Source organism: Mauremys mutica, chromosome 8 (genome assembly GCF_020497125.1).
Source record: "Mauremys mutica isolate MM-2020 ecotype Southern chromosome 8, ASM2049712v1, whole genome shotgun sequence".
In the NCBI taxonomy this organism is placed as follows: domain Eukaryota; kingdom Metazoa; phylum Chordata; order Testudines; family Geoemydidae; genus Mauremys; species Mauremys mutica.
The window spans coordinates 10,529,369-10,546,545 of NC_059079.1; the positions used below are offsets into that span (position 1 = coordinate 10,529,369).

The following is a 17,177-nucleotide window of genomic DNA, read 5'->3' on the forward strand; positions in this document are numbered from 1 at the left end:
CATATCAGGCTGCCTAGTCTCAATACCAGGAACATCCACAAAAGCATCCTCTGGCCCAGTGGCCCCGCCACAGCCACCTCCTCCACCTTACCGCGACACCAACTCAAGGCCCAGTTTTGACATGCAAGTTGAGAGCTGCAAGCCCCCCCCCCCCGCTTCACCACCTCCAGCTCTCCTGTCACTTTTGGGGGCTGTCTTGCCCTGTTCTCCCACAACTGGGGCAAGATCACCACGGATTTTTGGGTACTAGAGATCATACAGCATGGTTACTCTATCGAATTTCTCACCTTCCCTCCACACTGTCCCCATCCCCCGACACCTACCAGAGGTCTTCCTCTTTGCATCACCTCCTTGTGAAAGGTGTGCTAGAACCAGTGTTCGACCCCTTAATTGATAGGAGGGTTCTACTCCTTGTACTTTCTCATCCCAAAAAAGGGATACTCGATCTCCGCCTCCTCAACACCTTCATCAGAAAGGCCAAGTTCCGTATGGTGACGCTTGCCTTGATCATTCCCTCCCTTCCCCAGGGAGTCTGGTTTGCAGCTCTCCGCATGAAGCACGCATGCTTTCACATCGACATCCACCCAGGTTACCACAAATTTCTTTGCCTTCACATGGGCCACAACCACTATCAGTTTAGGTTTCTCCCCTTCAGCATTGTGACGGCCCCAAGGGTCTTCACAAAAGTATTCACAGTTGTGGCAGCACATCTGAGGCATCTGGGGTATTCTGTGTTCCCTTATCTGGACAACTGGGTTTAGTTGCACTCTCCCTTGCAAACATTATGTCCACCATTCGTGCTCTCCATTCTCTCCTCACTGCTCTCGCTGCCTGTATCAACTAGGAGAAATTGGTGCTTGTCCCAACACAGACAATCCACTTCATCCACGCGTCTGGATTCTGTGGTGGCCTCGGGCATTTCTTCTAGTGGAATGCTTCACCGCCCTGACGTCTCTCATGGTAGACTTATGCCGCAAACCATGCACCCCAGTGCATTGCTGCCTCTGCCTCCTTGGGCACATGGTGACCTGCACCTATCTGATGCCACATGCCCCCCTGCACATGTGCTGTCTCAAGTTGTGGCTTTTGTCAATCTTCAGACCCCATAACGCTCACCTGGACACCACATTGCTTGTCCCGTGGTCAATTCTGGCCTCTCTCTGAACCGACCCTTCCAATGTGGTGATTGGCACCCTCTGCCATCCCTGTGCCCACCGGCACCCTGACCACAGATGCCTCACTCACCGGTTGGGGTGGTCACCTAAACAGACATGCCACACAATGGGTTTGGACTCCATGCACGGTCTCATGCACATCAGTGTCCTGGATCTGTGGGCAGTCTGCTTGGCCGGCCCTGCATTCCTGACTCTTATCCATGCCCGTCGCATTCAGCTGCTCTCTAACAACACGATTGTGGTGGCATACATCAACAGACAGAGGGGCACCAAGTCCCCGTTGCTCTGTGCAGAATCCATCTGCCTCTGGAACTGTTGTATCCACCACTATGTCACACTCCACACGGTATACCCCCAGGCATGGAGAACTCTGGCCAATGTACTCAGCTGGACCTGGTACCTCAATCACAGGTGGGAGCTCCATGACCCCACTCTCTGTTCCATCTGAGGTACCCCTCACTGGGACCTTTTTGCCACCCATGGGGTGTCCTCTGTTACACCTTCCCCCCACAACCCATTCTCCTCCTTCCCCAGGTCCTCTGGAAGATCCACCAGGACCAAGCCACAGTTTTACTAATAGCCTTGTTCTGGTTTAATCAGCTTTGGTGTGCAGACTTCTCAGACTCTCCGCCTCCACCCCCCTGCATTGTTGGACCTCTTCACCCAGGACCACAGCAGAGTCCAACATCCCAATCCAAGTCCTCTGCACCTCATTGCTTGTTTTTTGGATGCGGCTCGTGAGTAGACAATGCCTGCTTAACACCGGTGCGACACATCCTTCTGCACAGTAGATGAGGCTCCATGCCAGTGTGCTATGCGGTGAAATAAACATTTCACTTTCTGAGCTTAGCACCATCGCCTCCCCCTCAATGTTGTCTCCATCCCTACCATTCTGAACTACCTCCTGGAACTCAGGCCTCTCCCTTGGCTGTGACCCGGTCCACCTGGTGGCACATAGTACCTTTCTTCCACCTCTGTACAGGCATTTGGTGTTTACTCACCCCACCACCGCTTGCTTCCTGAAGGGGCTGTTGGGACCTCAACCTTGTGCTATCCACCTTCACCAGACACCACCCCCCCTTCAAGCCCCTGGCCATGTGCTCTCTTTCCATGAAGATCATCTTCCTTGTAACTATCACCTCCACTCGGTGGGTCAGCAAATTGGTGGCCACGATGGGTGATTCCCCCTTATATGGTCTTTCATAACTAGAAGGTTTCCTTATGCCTTCACCCCCAAATTCCTCCCAAATATGGTCTCGGAGTTTCACCTCAACCAGCTGATTCACCTCGCGGTCTTCCATACTAAGCCGCACACCATTCCTGCAGACAGGACCCTGCACTTGCTTGACGTCCATCGTACACTTGCATTCTAGCTGGACAGAACTCAAATCTTCCATGCCTCTCTATGCTTGTTCATGACCATTGTGGACAGGTCCTGGGTCCAAGCCCTCTCCTCCCAGTGCATCTTGAAGTGGGTCTCTACGTGCATCTGCGAGTGCTATGTGCTGTGTAACACCCTGCCGCCCTACTGGATTACGGTGCACTCAACACGGGCACACATGACTACTTCCACCTCCCTGATGGACATATCCTGGAATGACATCTGCTGGGCAGTGACCTGGCATTCCATGCATATCTTCACCACTCATTACACCATTGACCAGGGGGCGGCAGACAACACGGCCATGGGCTGTGCTGTCCTGCAGACTGTGATACTTCTTGCATCCACCTCTGTGCTGATCACTGCTTGCTATTCACCCATGTTTGACATACTTATAGGGATCATCATTCGAAGAAGAAGAAGAGGAGGAGGTTATTACCTGTAACTGGTGGTTCTTCCAGATGTGTGGTCCCTATTTGAATTCCAATACCCTCCCACCATCCCTTCTGCTGCAGACTGCTGTTCAGTGGTAAGAGGGTCACCAAGGGGGCATCGTCCTGCACAGCCTCATATAACCTTGCCTGGAACACAGGGCTACGTACAGTGCACATATGGGTCAACGGGCTCTGCTACAGAAATCTTCCGGAGCATGGCGTGCATGTGCACTCATGTTTGGAATACAAATAGGGACCAAACATCTTGAAGAACTGCCAGTTAAAGGTAGGTAACCTCCTCATCCTTTTCAGCAGTACTACCACCTAGCCAGTTATTTCCCATTTTGTAGTTGTGCATTTGATTTTTCCTTCCTAAGAGAAGTATTTTGCACTTATCTTTATTGAATTTCATCTTGTTGAATTCAGACCATTTCTCCAACTTCTCAAGGTCTTTCTCAATTCTAATTCTGCCCTCCACCATGCTGGTGTCGACTGCAGATTATATCAGCACACTTACCACTCTATTAGTCAACATCTATCATACCAGATCATTGTAGTGCTGAACTCTGCAACTGAGATATTGCTGTTGAATAGATTGAAGAGCCATGCATACTTTGTAATGAACTGCTCTTTGAGAGAGAAGAGAAACAAAAGCACAAGTGGGATTTCCTTTAATTCCAGGAAAGATGTGGATTAGTGTGGAGCAGTATTTAAAACTAACAAGAAGCTTGGAATTTCTTAAATGCCTTGTGTGTTTTAGGACGGAGAAAAACAAAAAAATTAATCCCAAAGTATGATGCTTTGAATAAATGCCGAGGATTCTCCCAGTGCATTGAAGATAATAGGAAATGGGATGCAAGGTTAAGCAGATCTACACATGACCCAAGACAGGGCTTCTGAAGAGTCCCTTGTCATAGATTTCTGGGGGAAAATAAAATCCCCTTTCTGGGGGTTTGCATTTACTGTGTTTCTAGTAACACAATTTAAAAAAGTCATAAGCCAGGGTCACAGCCACGTGCCTCCTTGTATAGCTAGCAACCATTTAACACAAGATGAACAAAGCAAGGAAGTGATTAACAGAAATGAATCCAGCTATGTTTACTGTTCCCTACTAAGCTAGCTATTCTTTGGGTTCCTGTCTCTGTTGAAGAAAGCCCATCTTTTTATATAATTCTGAACAAAAAGCTTCATTAACCTAGAGTTACATTGAGAAAGTAGCAGAATGTAAAAGAGAAACATTGAAAAGTACATTTTAAGTTATCTCCCCCAACATTCGAAAATAAGGAAATTCTAAAACAAGGTTAATTTATACTCTCAACTGGCCTGCCCCCCAGAAAAGAAAAAAAAGATGAGAAGGTATGAAAATGCATATTTATGGTCTCAGAACAGCCTTAACCCTGTATTGGCTGTCTTTATAAAAGATACGTGATAACTCAACCAGAAGTTGTGGGCTTAATGCAGGAATTATTAGGTGAAATTCTATGGCCTGTGTCATGCAAGAAGTCAGACTATATGATCATATTGGTCACTTCTGGCCTTAAAAATCTATGTATCTTAACTCTGCCCTCATACCATCACAATCTTCCTTGTGTACTTGTGCACTCTTAGTGCTTTATAAAGTGAGGTCTTATTATTTCTACTACAATAGTCTAGAGAAGAATTCCAGCAGGATCTAGCAATGCAGGATAAAAAGGCAACACAATAAATGGTAGAATAATGCTGATAATATGCAAAGTAATGCAAACTGGAAGAAATAATCTGAATTTATTTGCAGTGTGAGTTCTCAGTTTTAATCACTCAGGAAAAAGACCTGAGCAGTTCTGTGGAGTGGACAGCTGAATGACACCATCTGCTAAATGTACTCCAATTATTAACAAAAAAAGAAAACAAAACAAGATGTTGGAATGTATAAAAATAGGATAGAAATAATAGTAAAAAGTTATGATGCCATTCTGTAAATTGATGATATGTCCTCACCTAGATTACAGTTCAGTTCCAGACACCCTATCGATAAGGCTAAAATTATGTCACGGAGATCACGGAAGTCTTGGAATCCGTGATTTCCAGAGACCTCCTTACTTTCCTTTAGCTCTAGATGACCTTTACTTTAACATACTTATCTTTTTAGGCCTTGAAGTCCTAGCCATAGGAAAGGCTTTATTTGACTAAGTAAATAGGATGTGCTTGTGCTCATGATATAAGATATAGTTCTTAGAATCAGGAGATATTCTTCTCTATTCCCAGCTCTAGACAGATTTCCCAAGTTATCTTGAGCAGGTCACTTGAACTGAGAGTCTGTGCCTGTCTGTAAAAAGTGTGCTGTGAGGCTATGCTAATTTGTACTTATAAAGTGTTTCGAGATCTTCCAATGGCATGTGTGTAAGTGTGAAGTGGGTTTACAGCATTTTTAAGCAGATGAAGATCTGAAGTTAAATTTCAAACTGCTAGGGATGTGTGAACCTCAAAGGTTCATAGTTTCAGTGAGATAAGTATCCCAAGCATTCAGGTAATATGAAATAATTATATTAATCATAATATCTAGCACACTTTTCATATGATGCTCTCAAAGTGCCTTAAGTACAAACATTAAGTAAGTATCACACTATGCCTGTGCAGTAAATATAATTATCTTCACTCTACAGTTGGGTAAATTGGGTCAGGCAGGTTATGTGTCACACAGCAAATCAGTTTTAGAGATGGGACTAGAACCTGTGTCTCTTAATTCCAAGTCTTGTGTTCATGCATTGCCACTCAGCATAACCATACTAATCTGGAGCCTAATCAGAATGATCTGAACTTCCTTGTTCTGCAGAAAATGCTTTTGTGAAAAATTGCCAGTATTTCTAGCTTCTGGCTGAACCAGGAGTCCATCAGAACCATACAGTACTTTGGAATTCCAGACCCAGTCAGGGTGTGTAAATTCCTTGTGTGAAAATAAACACTGAGAACAAAAATGATCTAAATGTTTATGATTTGTATTGCTGTAGTACTTATAAGGCCCAACCAAGATCAGGGTCCCAGCATTCAGAGGCACAATTTAGTTCAAGGCTCATTGTGCAATGCACTGTAAAAACACGTAGTGAGAGACAGTCCCAGCCCTTCAGAGTTTACAGTGTAAAAAGGACATTATATGCAAAGAGCTGCTGTTAAAAAAAACAACAACAAAAAAACTAAAAAGTGAGAGGAGGAGGGCAACAGGGACAGCAGTTACGTAAATTTGAATATGAAATTATTACATGTTTCTGCATACATGCATGAAGCAAAGCTTTGATTGGTGTAGAAATGGCTAGAGAATACAATCCAAGAGAAAATATATTTATCTTACTCTTTAAGGGTGTGTATGTGACTATAGTTTAATGATCTAGTATTATTCCTCTTTATCTTCAACTTGTTTCAGGGGTTATGGAAGAGGGCTAAATTGCCTTTGTTCCCAAGTAGAGAAGATACTACAAACATCACGGTAACATTGACTTTGTAGGAAAAGTATTCAAACTTCACAACAGTTTTGGTTTGGGGGGTGAAAGCTCAGGTGAGTTCCTACTTTATCTCAATGGCTTCACCCCCCACAAAATAGTTAAACAGAACTGAGATTACAAAAAGGAAACAAGCTAAAATGTTTGAAGAGACAGCAAAGGAAATGGCTTTTCCTAGTCAGATGTACACCTTTTCCTTGCAAAGAGAAACATTTGATGCCTTTGCCTCACTTCTTGATTATACAGATTACATTCAATATTCAGCATTAAGGTAAACTTTCACCTCTGAGATGTAAGGTGGCCTAGTGGTCAGAGTACAGGATGGAGAGCTTCCATTCATGAGTTCTAGTCTTCAGTGGGTTTCAGTTTCCCTGTACCAGATCATCTAATCTGACTTCCTGTATAGCACAGGCCACCAGCACCATTCAGCACCCACAAACTAAACCCAACAACCAATATTGGACCAAACTAATTACAGTCTATAGGAGACTAGCCCACTATGTGCAAAAGAGAGAATAGGAGAGAATGAGGTGCACCAGTCCCTGAGGAGCCTGCAATGGCAGGAAAATGATCACATGGGATATATTAGATAATCCTAGCAAGTGACAGGCACACACACTGCATAGAAAGGCAAAAACAACAAAACAAAGTCTATGCCAATCTGACCTGGGGAAAATACCTTCCCAATCCCACATATGGCAGTCCGTTAGACCCTGAGCATATGAGCAAGAACCAGCCAGCCAAGCATGTGAGAGAGAGAATGCTCAGCCACACCTTAGAGTTCTGATCTTCTCCATCCAATGTCCCATCTCCAGCTGTGGCCATCCCTGATGCTTCAGAGGAAGGAGATCAACCTCCATCCCATAATGCAGTGGGGGTGGGGAATCTCTTCCTGACCCCTGCAGGTGGCTGGCTGAAACCCTGAAGCATGAGCTTTTAGGAACATAAGAGGTGAACTGGAAGTGAACCACAGGACTGCTGAGCCCTGCACCCTACCAACATAAGCAACACCATCATACAACCCCACTCATAAATTTGTCCAGCTCTTTCTTAAAACTAATTAAGTTCTTTGCCCCCGCAACTTCTATTGGGAGGTTGTTCCAGAAACACATCTTTAATGGTTAGAAACCTTCTAATTTGCAATCTGAATTTGTTCATGGCCAGTGTAAACCCATTTGTTCTTGTGCCAACATTGTCCTTTAGCTTAAATAGGTCTTTACCCTCCTAGTGCATTTATAGAAAGCAATCATATCCCCCATCAGTCTTATTTTGCTATGCTAAATAAACCAAGCTCTTCTAGTCTCCTCTCATAAGATAGGCCCTCCATTCCCCTGATCATCCTAGTTGGTCTTCTCTGTACCTGTTCCAGTTTGAATTAATTACTCTAGAACTTGGGTGACCGGAATTGTACACAGTATTCCAAATGAGGTCCCAGCACCTAGCAGAATGGGATTAATACTTCTCTATCTCTATTGGAAATGCCTTGCCTGATACATCCTAGGATTGTATTTACCTTTTTTTCACAGCCTCAGCACATTGGTGACTCACAGCCATCCTGTGATCGACCCATACATCCAGGTGCTTCTTTTCCTCTGTTGCTTCTAACTGATGAGCTCCCAGCTTGTAGCAGAAATTCTTATGATTAGACTCAAAGTGTATGTCCTTGCACTTTGTACATTTGAATTTCATCCCACTTCTGTCACTCCAGACTTCAAGGTCATCCAGATCTTCCTGTATAATATTCCAATTCTCTTCAGTATTGATGATGCTTACTAACTTTGTATCATCAGCAAATTTCATTAGTACACTCCTACTTTTTGTGCCAAGATCATTAATAAAAATATTGAATAAGATTGGTCCCAAGATGGATTCCACCAGTTTGATAGTTCACCTTTCCATTAATGACCTCCCACCAGTTTGATAGTTCACCTTTCAGCAAACGCTGTAGCTGTGTTCTCTTTTAGCCAGTTCCTTAGCCACCTTACAATTCTTGTATTAATCTTCTAATTTCCTGTGTGGTACTGTCTCAAATGCTTTACTGAAGTCTAAGTATATTAGATATTCTGCATTTTCCATACCTACAAAAAGTAATTTTGTCAGAGGAGGAAATCAGGTTAGACTGGCATAATCTATCTTTGGTAAACCCATGTTGCATTACGTCCCCTTTACCATTTGCCACCATTAATTTAGTTATTCTTTCCTTCACGATTTATTTTAAAGCATTGCTTACCATTGAGGTCAGAGTAACAGGTCTGTAATTTCCCAGATCACTTTTTTTCCCCTTTCTTAAATATAGATATGACATTAGCTGTTGGTCATCTGGTACTCCCCCACAGATAGATGGATTTATTAAAAACCCTTGCTACTGGCCTATCAGTCTCATGTCCCAATTATTTCAGTATTCTGGGGTGGAAATTATCCAGTTCCCCTTCTTACACTACATCTTATTCATGGGTATATGAGATAGCTCTTTCCAGCCAGGGGCGGCTCCAGGCCCCAGCATGCCGAGCGCGTGCTTGGGGCAGCAAGCCGTGGGGGGCGCTCTGCCGGCGCCGTGAGGGCGGCAGGCAGGCTGCCTTCAGAGGGTCCGCTGGTCCCGCAGCTTTGGTGGACCTCCCGCAGGCAATCCGCCTAGGCAAAATCCCTAGAGCCGCCCCTGTTTCCAGCACAGGATCCCCTATCAAGAATCCCTTCAACATTTATCCTCCTATAAGAATTCTTCCATGAAAAGATATGTGGATCTGTGATTTCTTTATCTCTAAATCCTGAGATTTGCAGTCTTATTTGATTTTATTAAATGAGACATGAGAAATTATTGAAGGCAGTGTGTGTGTGTGTTTGTTTCTGCAACTTCAGTAATTTATTTGTGAAACTCCATGATAAAGGTCCGATGACACACAATTGAACAGTATTGATTTCTATACAGTAGAGGACAGTGGTATGTATGTATGCATGTTTACATACACAAGCACAAGAATCATGGACTGAAATAAATAACACACTGTAAAATTTAAACCAAAAGATAAGCAAATTGCAGATAAATAATATAAAAGGAAAAAAACACATTCCCTGATAGGCAAGTTACTGATTGTCTAAAGCTAGGGAACAAAGAGCCAATTTGTTTTTGGCGGTTGCATTTATTGGTTTCCTTTTTAAAAATAAATAATTGTTGAGATTCTACAGTAAGTGTACAATCATGGTTTCTGTATGTCTGTCAGTTATTCTTCAGAGTATGTGTGTTTATATGAGAAACTTATGCGTTGTCTGTGTGTATGTATTATCTCTTCAGCTGTGTATGTTATTCTTGTGTGTACAGTTGTGTGTCCCTAGCTAGATGGTAGTGTGTCTCATTGTATGTCCATGCATGTATGGTTATGTAAGTACCCTCGTTGGAAAGTTGTGTTTCTTTGCATCTGGATGGATGGTTGTCCCTATGGATATGTGGAGGATTGTGTGTCCCTGTGTGTGATTTGTATACATAGTTATTGATTGTTTCCTCTGCTATATATCCCTGTGTGTGATTTGTGTGTGTAGTTATGGTTCTTTCTTTGGTGTATTCCTTGTGGATGGATGCGTGTCCCTGTTCATTGGTATGCATGGTTTGTGGGTATGTATCTTTTTGTGTATATGGCATGAAATTTTGTGTGTACATTATGGTTGTCTCTCTGGTGTATATCTCTCGTGTGTGAGATATGTATGTCATTACAGTTGTCTCCCTGGTGTAATATCCCTGTGTGGTTGTGTGTCTCAGTGTGTGAGAAGTGTATATTGACACAGTTGTCTCTCTGGTGTAAATCTGTGTGTGGTTGTGTGTCTGGCTGTGTCATTATGGCTGTCTCCCTGTGTGTGAGAAGTGTATGTGATCATAGTTGTCTCTCTGGTGTATGGTTGTGTGTCGGGGAGTGTGGCATTACAGCTGTCTCCCTGGTGTATGTCCATGTATGTGTGTAGTTGTGTGTGTGAGATGTGTAGTTGTCTCCCTGGTGCATATCTGTGTGTGTGTGGTTCTGTGTCCATGTGTGTGGCATTACGGTTGTCTCCCTGCTGTATGTGTGTAGTTGTGTGGTGAGTGTGTATGTGTGAGATGTGTAGTTGTCTCCCTGGTGCATATCTGTGTGTGTGGTTCTGTGTCCAGGTGTGTGGCATTACGGTTGTCTCCCTGCTGTATGTGTGTAGTTGTGTGGTGTGTGTGTGAGAGAGAGATGTGTATGATCGTATAGTTGTGTTGTCTCCCTGGCATGTAGCTGTGTGTGTTTGTGTGTCCGGGTGTGTGGCATTCGGGCTGTCTCCCTGGTCTATGTCCATGTATAGTTGTGTGGTGTGTGTGTGTGTGTGAGATGTGTAGCTGTCTCCTTGGTGCATAGTTGTGTGTGTGTGGTTCTGTGTCGCAGTGTGTGGCATTAGGGCTGTCTCCTTGGTGTATGTGTATATTTGTGTGGTGTGAGAGAGATGTGTATGATGGTATAGTTGTGTTGTCTCCCTGACATGTAGCTGTGTGTGGTTGTGTGTCCGGGTGTGTGGCATTCAGGTTGTCTCCCTGGTGTATGTCCACGTATAGTTGTGGTGTGTGTGTGTGTGTGAGATGTGTAGCTGTCTCCTTGGTGCATAGTTGTGTGTGTGTGTGTGTGGTTCTGTGTCCCAGTGTGTGGCATTAGGGCTGTCTCCCTGGTGTATGTGTATATTTGTGTGGTGTGAGAGAGAGATGTGTATGATGGTATAGTTGTGTTGTCTCCCTGACATGTAGCTGTGTGTGGTTGTGTGTCCGGATGTGTGGCATTCGGGCTGTCTCCCTAGTGTATGTCCGTGTACAGTTGTGTGTGTGAGAGAGATGGGATGTTGTGTGTGTGTGTGTGTGTGATGTGGATGCTGGTATAGTAGTCTCGCTGTGGGGCTCTCATCACGCCCGTCTCCCTGCAGAGCCCCCGCTGGGTCCCCTCTCTGGGGCGAGGGATGGAGCGGGGGGCTCCGGCCCCGTGTGGCGACTGGCGAGTGCGGCAGGCTCCCCGCTCCCCCGCCCCGCCCCGCCGGCGGTGCCGCAGTGCCGTGCGCTGCCTCTGGGGCCGGCCAGGGGGCGCTGGCTGCTGCTCGCCGAGGCGGCCTCGGCCGCGGAGAGAGCTGGCCCGGGCTGGCTTGGCGTGAGGGCGGGCGCCGGCCTCTCCAGCGCTCGCTGCTGGCTGTGTGTGCGGGGCCCGCCCGGGAGCGGAGAGCGGGGAGCCGAGCGGGGCCCGGGGCATCCCCTCAGCCATGCAGACCCGGCGGCGCCTGCTGCCTCCCGCGGTGAGTGAGCCGGCCCGCGCCCTCCACCCCCAAGGCCCGCCCGGGCATCCCGCTCCCCAGGCCCCTGCTGCCCGGTGTCAGGCCCCGCCGGCCTCCCGCGGCGGGCGCTGGCTACCGGGGGAAGCCTCCGCACCTCCCGGGAGCGGCGGGCGACACTGTCCCTGGCGTGTCCTGAACGGGGGCCAGGGCTGGGGACTCAAAGGAGCCAGGAGCCCCCTCCACCCGGGGCAGCCAGAGGGGAGCGACCCCCCCACCGAAGAAGAGATCAGGGACGATTCCTCAGCGAGCCCCCAGCCCTGGGACCCCCCTCCGCCGACTGCAGCTGAGGCTGCTCGAGCCCCCAGTCCCGGGCACCTCTCCCCTTCCCTGGCTACAGCTAAGGGTGCTCGAGCTCTGAGCCCTGGGACCCCCGCCTTTCCTGGGACCCCACTTCCCTGGCTACAGCTAAGGGTGCTCGAGCTCCCAGCCCTGGGACCCCCCTTCCCTGGGACCCCACTTCCCTGGCTACAGCTAAGGCTGCTCAAGCCCCTATCCTTGGGACCCCCCAGCCCTGGGACCCCCCTTCCTTAGCTACAGCTAAGAGTGCACGAGTTCCCAGTCCCGGGTACCTCTCCCCTTCCCTGGCTACAGTTAAGGGTGCTCAAGCCCCCAGCTCTGGGACCCCCCTTCCCCAGATACAGCTAAGGGTGCTCAAGTCCCTAGCTCTGGGACCCCCCTTCCCCAGCTGCAGCTGAGGGTGCTCGAGCTCCCAGTCCTGGGCACCTCTCCCCTTCTTTGACTGCAGCTAAGGGTGCTTGAGCCCCCAGCCCTGGGACTCTCCCCCACCCCTGACTATAGCTAAGGATGCTCAAGCCCCTATCTCTGGGACCCTGCAGCCTTGGGACCCCAGTTCTCCGACTGCAGCTAAGGGAGCTCAAGTCCCCAGCCCTGGGCACCTCTCCCCTCCCCTGGCTACAGTTGAGGGTGCTCAAGCCCTCACTCCCCCTTTCTGAGCACCAGCCTTCGGATCCCAGAGAGGAGGGAAAGAGCCCTCTGAGTCCAGCTAGGCTCCCTCTAGAACAGGGGTAGGCAACCTGCGGCACACAAGCTGATTTTCAGTGGCACTCACACTGCCCAGGTCCTGGCCACCAGTCTGGGTGGCTCTGCATTTTAATTTAATTTTAAATGAAGCTTCTTAAACATTTTAAAAACCTTATTTACTTTACATACAACAATAGTTTAGTTATATATTATAGACTTGTAGAAAGAGACCTTCTAAAATCGTTAAAATGTATTACTGGCACGCAAAACCTTAAATTAGAGTGAATAAATAAAGACTCGGCACACCACTTCTGAAAGGTTGCCAACCCCTGCTCTAGAGTGTGGCTTGTGCCTTCTACTATATTGTTCCTCTCTGAATCCCCAGCCCTGGGATCCCTGCATCTCTTTGCTCTGTATCTGATATGGTACTAGCCCCACTAGTAAGGGATTCTGTTTATGCGACTCAGTTTTCTCTGTGTAACCCCAGAAGAGGGGAGCGAAACAAACCCCTGTTTGCCCCTAAGGTGCCCCTCTCAGACCCTAGACCTAAATCCTAAAAGGGAGGATTCGTAACTTGTGCCTTTAATACTATGTTTGATATGTCTTTATTATTTCATGGTGGTGATGTGAAGCATGTCACTTTTGCAAAGGCAGTGGTGGTGGGGAGGAAAGGGTATGTTTTATAACATCTACAGTTATATTAAACCATAGAATCATAGAACTGGAAGGGACCTTGAGAGGTCATCTAGTCCAGTCCCCTGCACTCAAGGCAGGACTAAGTATTATATAGACCATCCCTGACAGGTGTTTGTCCAACCTGCTCTTAAAAATCCCCAGTGATGGAGATTATGCAACCTCCCTAGGCAATTTATTCCAGTGCTTAACCACCCTGACAGTTAGGAAGTTTTTCCTAATGTCCAACCTAAGCCACCCTTGCTGTAATTTAAACCCATCGCTTCTTGTCCTATCCTCAGAGGTTAAGGAGAACAATTTTTCTCCCTCTTCCTTGTAACAGCCTTTTATGTACTTGAAAACTGTCATCATGTCCCCTCTCAGTCTTCTCATCTCCCGACTAAACAAACCCAGTTTTTTCAATCTTCCCTCATAGGTCATGTTTTCTAGACCTTTAATCATTTTTGTTGCTCTTCTGTGGACTTTCTCCAATTTGTCCACATCTTTCCTGAAATGTGGTGCCCGGAACTGGACACAATACTCCAGTTGAGGCCTAATCAGCACAGAGTAGAGCAGAAGAATTATTTCTAGTGACATCTCAGAATGATGTTTGCTTTTTTTGCAACAGCGTTACACTGTTGACTCATATTTAGCTTGTGATCCACTATGACCCCCAGATCCCTTTCCGCAGTACTCCTGCCTATGCAGTCATTTCCCATTTTGTATGTGTGCAACTGATTGTTCCTTCCTAAGTGGAGTACTTTGCATTAGTCCTTATTGAATTTCATCCTATTTACTTCAGACCATTTCTCCAGTTTGTCCAGATTATTTTGAATTTTATAGCTCAGTGGTTTGAGCATTGGCGTGCTAAACACAGAGTTGTGAGTTCAATCCTTGAGGGGGCCACTTAGGGATCTGGGGCAAAATCAGTACTTGGTCCTGCTAGTGAAGGCAGGGGGCTGGACTCGATGACCTTTTAGGGTCCCATATACCTGTGAGATAGGTATATATCCATATATTTAACCCCTCCCAGCTTCGTATTGTCCGGAAACTTTATAAGTGTACTCTGTATGCCATCATCTAAATCATTGCTGAAGATATTGAACAGAACTGGACCCAGAACCGATCCCTGTGGGACCCCACTCATTATGCCCTTCCAGCATGACTGTGAACCACCTATAACTACTCTCTGGGAATGATTTTCCAACCAGTTATGCACCCACCTTATAGTAACTCCATCTAGGTTGCATTTCCCTAGTTTATTTTTATTGTTGGACACAATCATGGATGGGGGGGCATAGCGGGGGATGGGGGGGAAGCGGTAGACGTGGTATATCTTTACTTTAGTAAGGCTTTTGATATTGTCTTGCATGACCTTCTCATAAATAATCAGCTCCCTCAATATTTCAGGTTTTTTCAGATGTGTACTAATCCTTTGGTCATAAACAGATCCAGATGATGCATTGTGTCTGAAGGACTGTTGTTATCATACTAACTAGCTTGGAAACAAGTACCAGATGGGAATTAATAGACCTTCAGTTTTAGAGTTATCTATCTTGTTTACTTATTTATAAAAAAAAGTTTTACAGATTTTTTTTTTTTTTAACAAACCAGTCTTCCATGGGATTTCATTGTTTAGGTATACTTTTATTAAAATGTTTCTGTTAGAGATGGACCAAAATGTGAAACCTCAGATCCAACCACCTTCCAATTTGGGTGGTGTTAGTGCTTGTTTAGAATTCTTAGATGAACTTTCCTTCCCCTAAGATTTTGATTCCAGATTGGATTCAAAACTGGAAGGGGCCTACTAGAGTGAGTAAGGGAGAGATGGATGTTATGCTGTAATAAAAGCTGTTCTGATGGTTGGGAAAGTTTTATTGTCTAGAAAGTGTTTTTAGACATAGTAATTGAATTTTAGTGACAGGTTTTTTTCGGTTTTGTGGAATGCATCTAGGCTTTAGGTATGCCTGATAGATAATTCAGTGATCAAAAGAGTATAAAAAAATGTATAGATACATAAAAATGTAAATATTTATAAGTTCTGGTTCACGTGTCGATTTTATGAGATATCAGCCCAAGATAGAGGAAATGGTATCCAATCCAAACCTGGACCCAGATTCAATCTCCAAACCAAGCTCTCATCTAAATCTAATACATAACTAGCTCTAAACACTGCCTGCCTGGCTCTCTAATTTCCATATTCTAGATTAGCAGATTAAACTCCTTTAATCCTATGTTGTAGGGTACGGGTAGGCAACCTATGGCACACGTGCCGAAGGTGGCACGCGAGCTGATTTTCAGTGGCATTCACACTGCCCGGGTCCTGGCCACCGGTCCAGGGGGCTCTGCAATTTAATTCAATTTTAAATGAAGCTTCTTAAACATTTTAAAAACCTTATTTACTTTACATATAACAATAGTTTAGTTATATATTATGGACTTATAGAAAGAGGCCTTCTAAAAATGTTAAAATATATTACTGGCACACAAAACCTTAAATTAGAGTGAATAAATGAAGACTCTGCACACCACTTCTGAAAGGTTGCCGACCCCATTATAGTAACTCCAGCACTGTTTTCAGTACTGTTAAGGTACAAATTAAATAAATTTGTTTTTAATTTGGCACAATTGGTAGCCTGTGTCAGAGGGGCCCAAAGCAGAGAGAGAGCAGCCTCAGCTTCAGGAAGATTGTTTGGTCTGAGGAGGGTTTAATGAAGAAGTTGCACTATTATAATGCTTGGCCCCTGAATGATAAGATGTCAGTTTCTATTGTTGCAGGTCTCTTCCTTATATCAGCCTTTAGCAGAAGATAAATTGTTACGCTTTAAAAAAGCCTCATAAATTGATAGTGATTTAAAGATCTTTCTAAAATTAACTTAAATGACATGTAAAATGTTAATGGGTGAGGTATTAGTTATTTATTATTTTTAATAAATCCTGGCCACAAAATGACTTTTGTCTTTGTAAGAAGTTGGGTGTTAACTCTTTATTTGCCTAATAAATCTTTTTCTTTTACTATGTTGAACATATTCCAAGTAAAAATTTTCCTGGTAGGATTTCAGATGAGAATAAAATGGAATAATTTTAATCCACAGACAAATACTGATGAATCAGGGATTTTATAAAAAAGCTGTTTAGAGAGGTTAGTGTAATCCTATTCTATTTCAAAACCTCTTAATTAAAATCGCCACAATTATTTTTTGTAAATGTCATTAAGATTAAACTGTTTAATGAAATTAAAAGGTGGACTCCTTTATATATGTATCTTAGATTCTTAATGAGATCAGAATCTTTGAGGTTAACAGAAATGTAAACCAACATGCTCAATATTCCTTTCATGTTGGTCAAAGGACATTCTGAGAAGCTGTATTTTCTGCTACAATATAAAAAATTGAGAGATAATTTTGTATTGATAAAGAATGTGCAATTGATGTACAAGTGATTGAAAAGTAGTTATATTTTGGAGCTCTGGAAAACAGCAATTTTTTTTTGTGTTGAGTTTTAATCTTTAATCCTGTATTTTGTAGAAATATTGGCTTTTCATACTACAGTATTATATGTTTACAGGAGTTTAAAAAGACAGCTGAGCAACCATTTATGGGATCCTTGTTACTCTACTCTATTTTTTTCTGACTTTATTCATGCTCTTTAATTTACCTTAATTAATTATTGGTATTTCTAATTATACATTGAATTCAAAGTGGTTATTTATGGAGATTCATCCATCTGCTCTCCCAGCTTCTGG

General features: G+C 44.7%; 1 protein-coding gene across 1 annotated transcript in view; it reads left to right on the plus strand.

The window, feature by feature from the left end:
- The first annotated feature begins 11,580 nt into the window (after nucleotides 1–11,580).
- Nucleotides 11,581–17,177, plus strand: part of ZFYVE9 (zinc finger FYVE-type containing 9) — a 97,247-nt gene continuing 91,650 nt past the window's right edge. The window contains exon 1 of the mRNA XM_045026627.1: nucleotides 11,581–11,740. The gene's annotated coding sequence lies outside the window, so the exon portion shown is untranslated. The remainder of the gene's footprint in view (nucleotides 11,741–17,177) is intronic.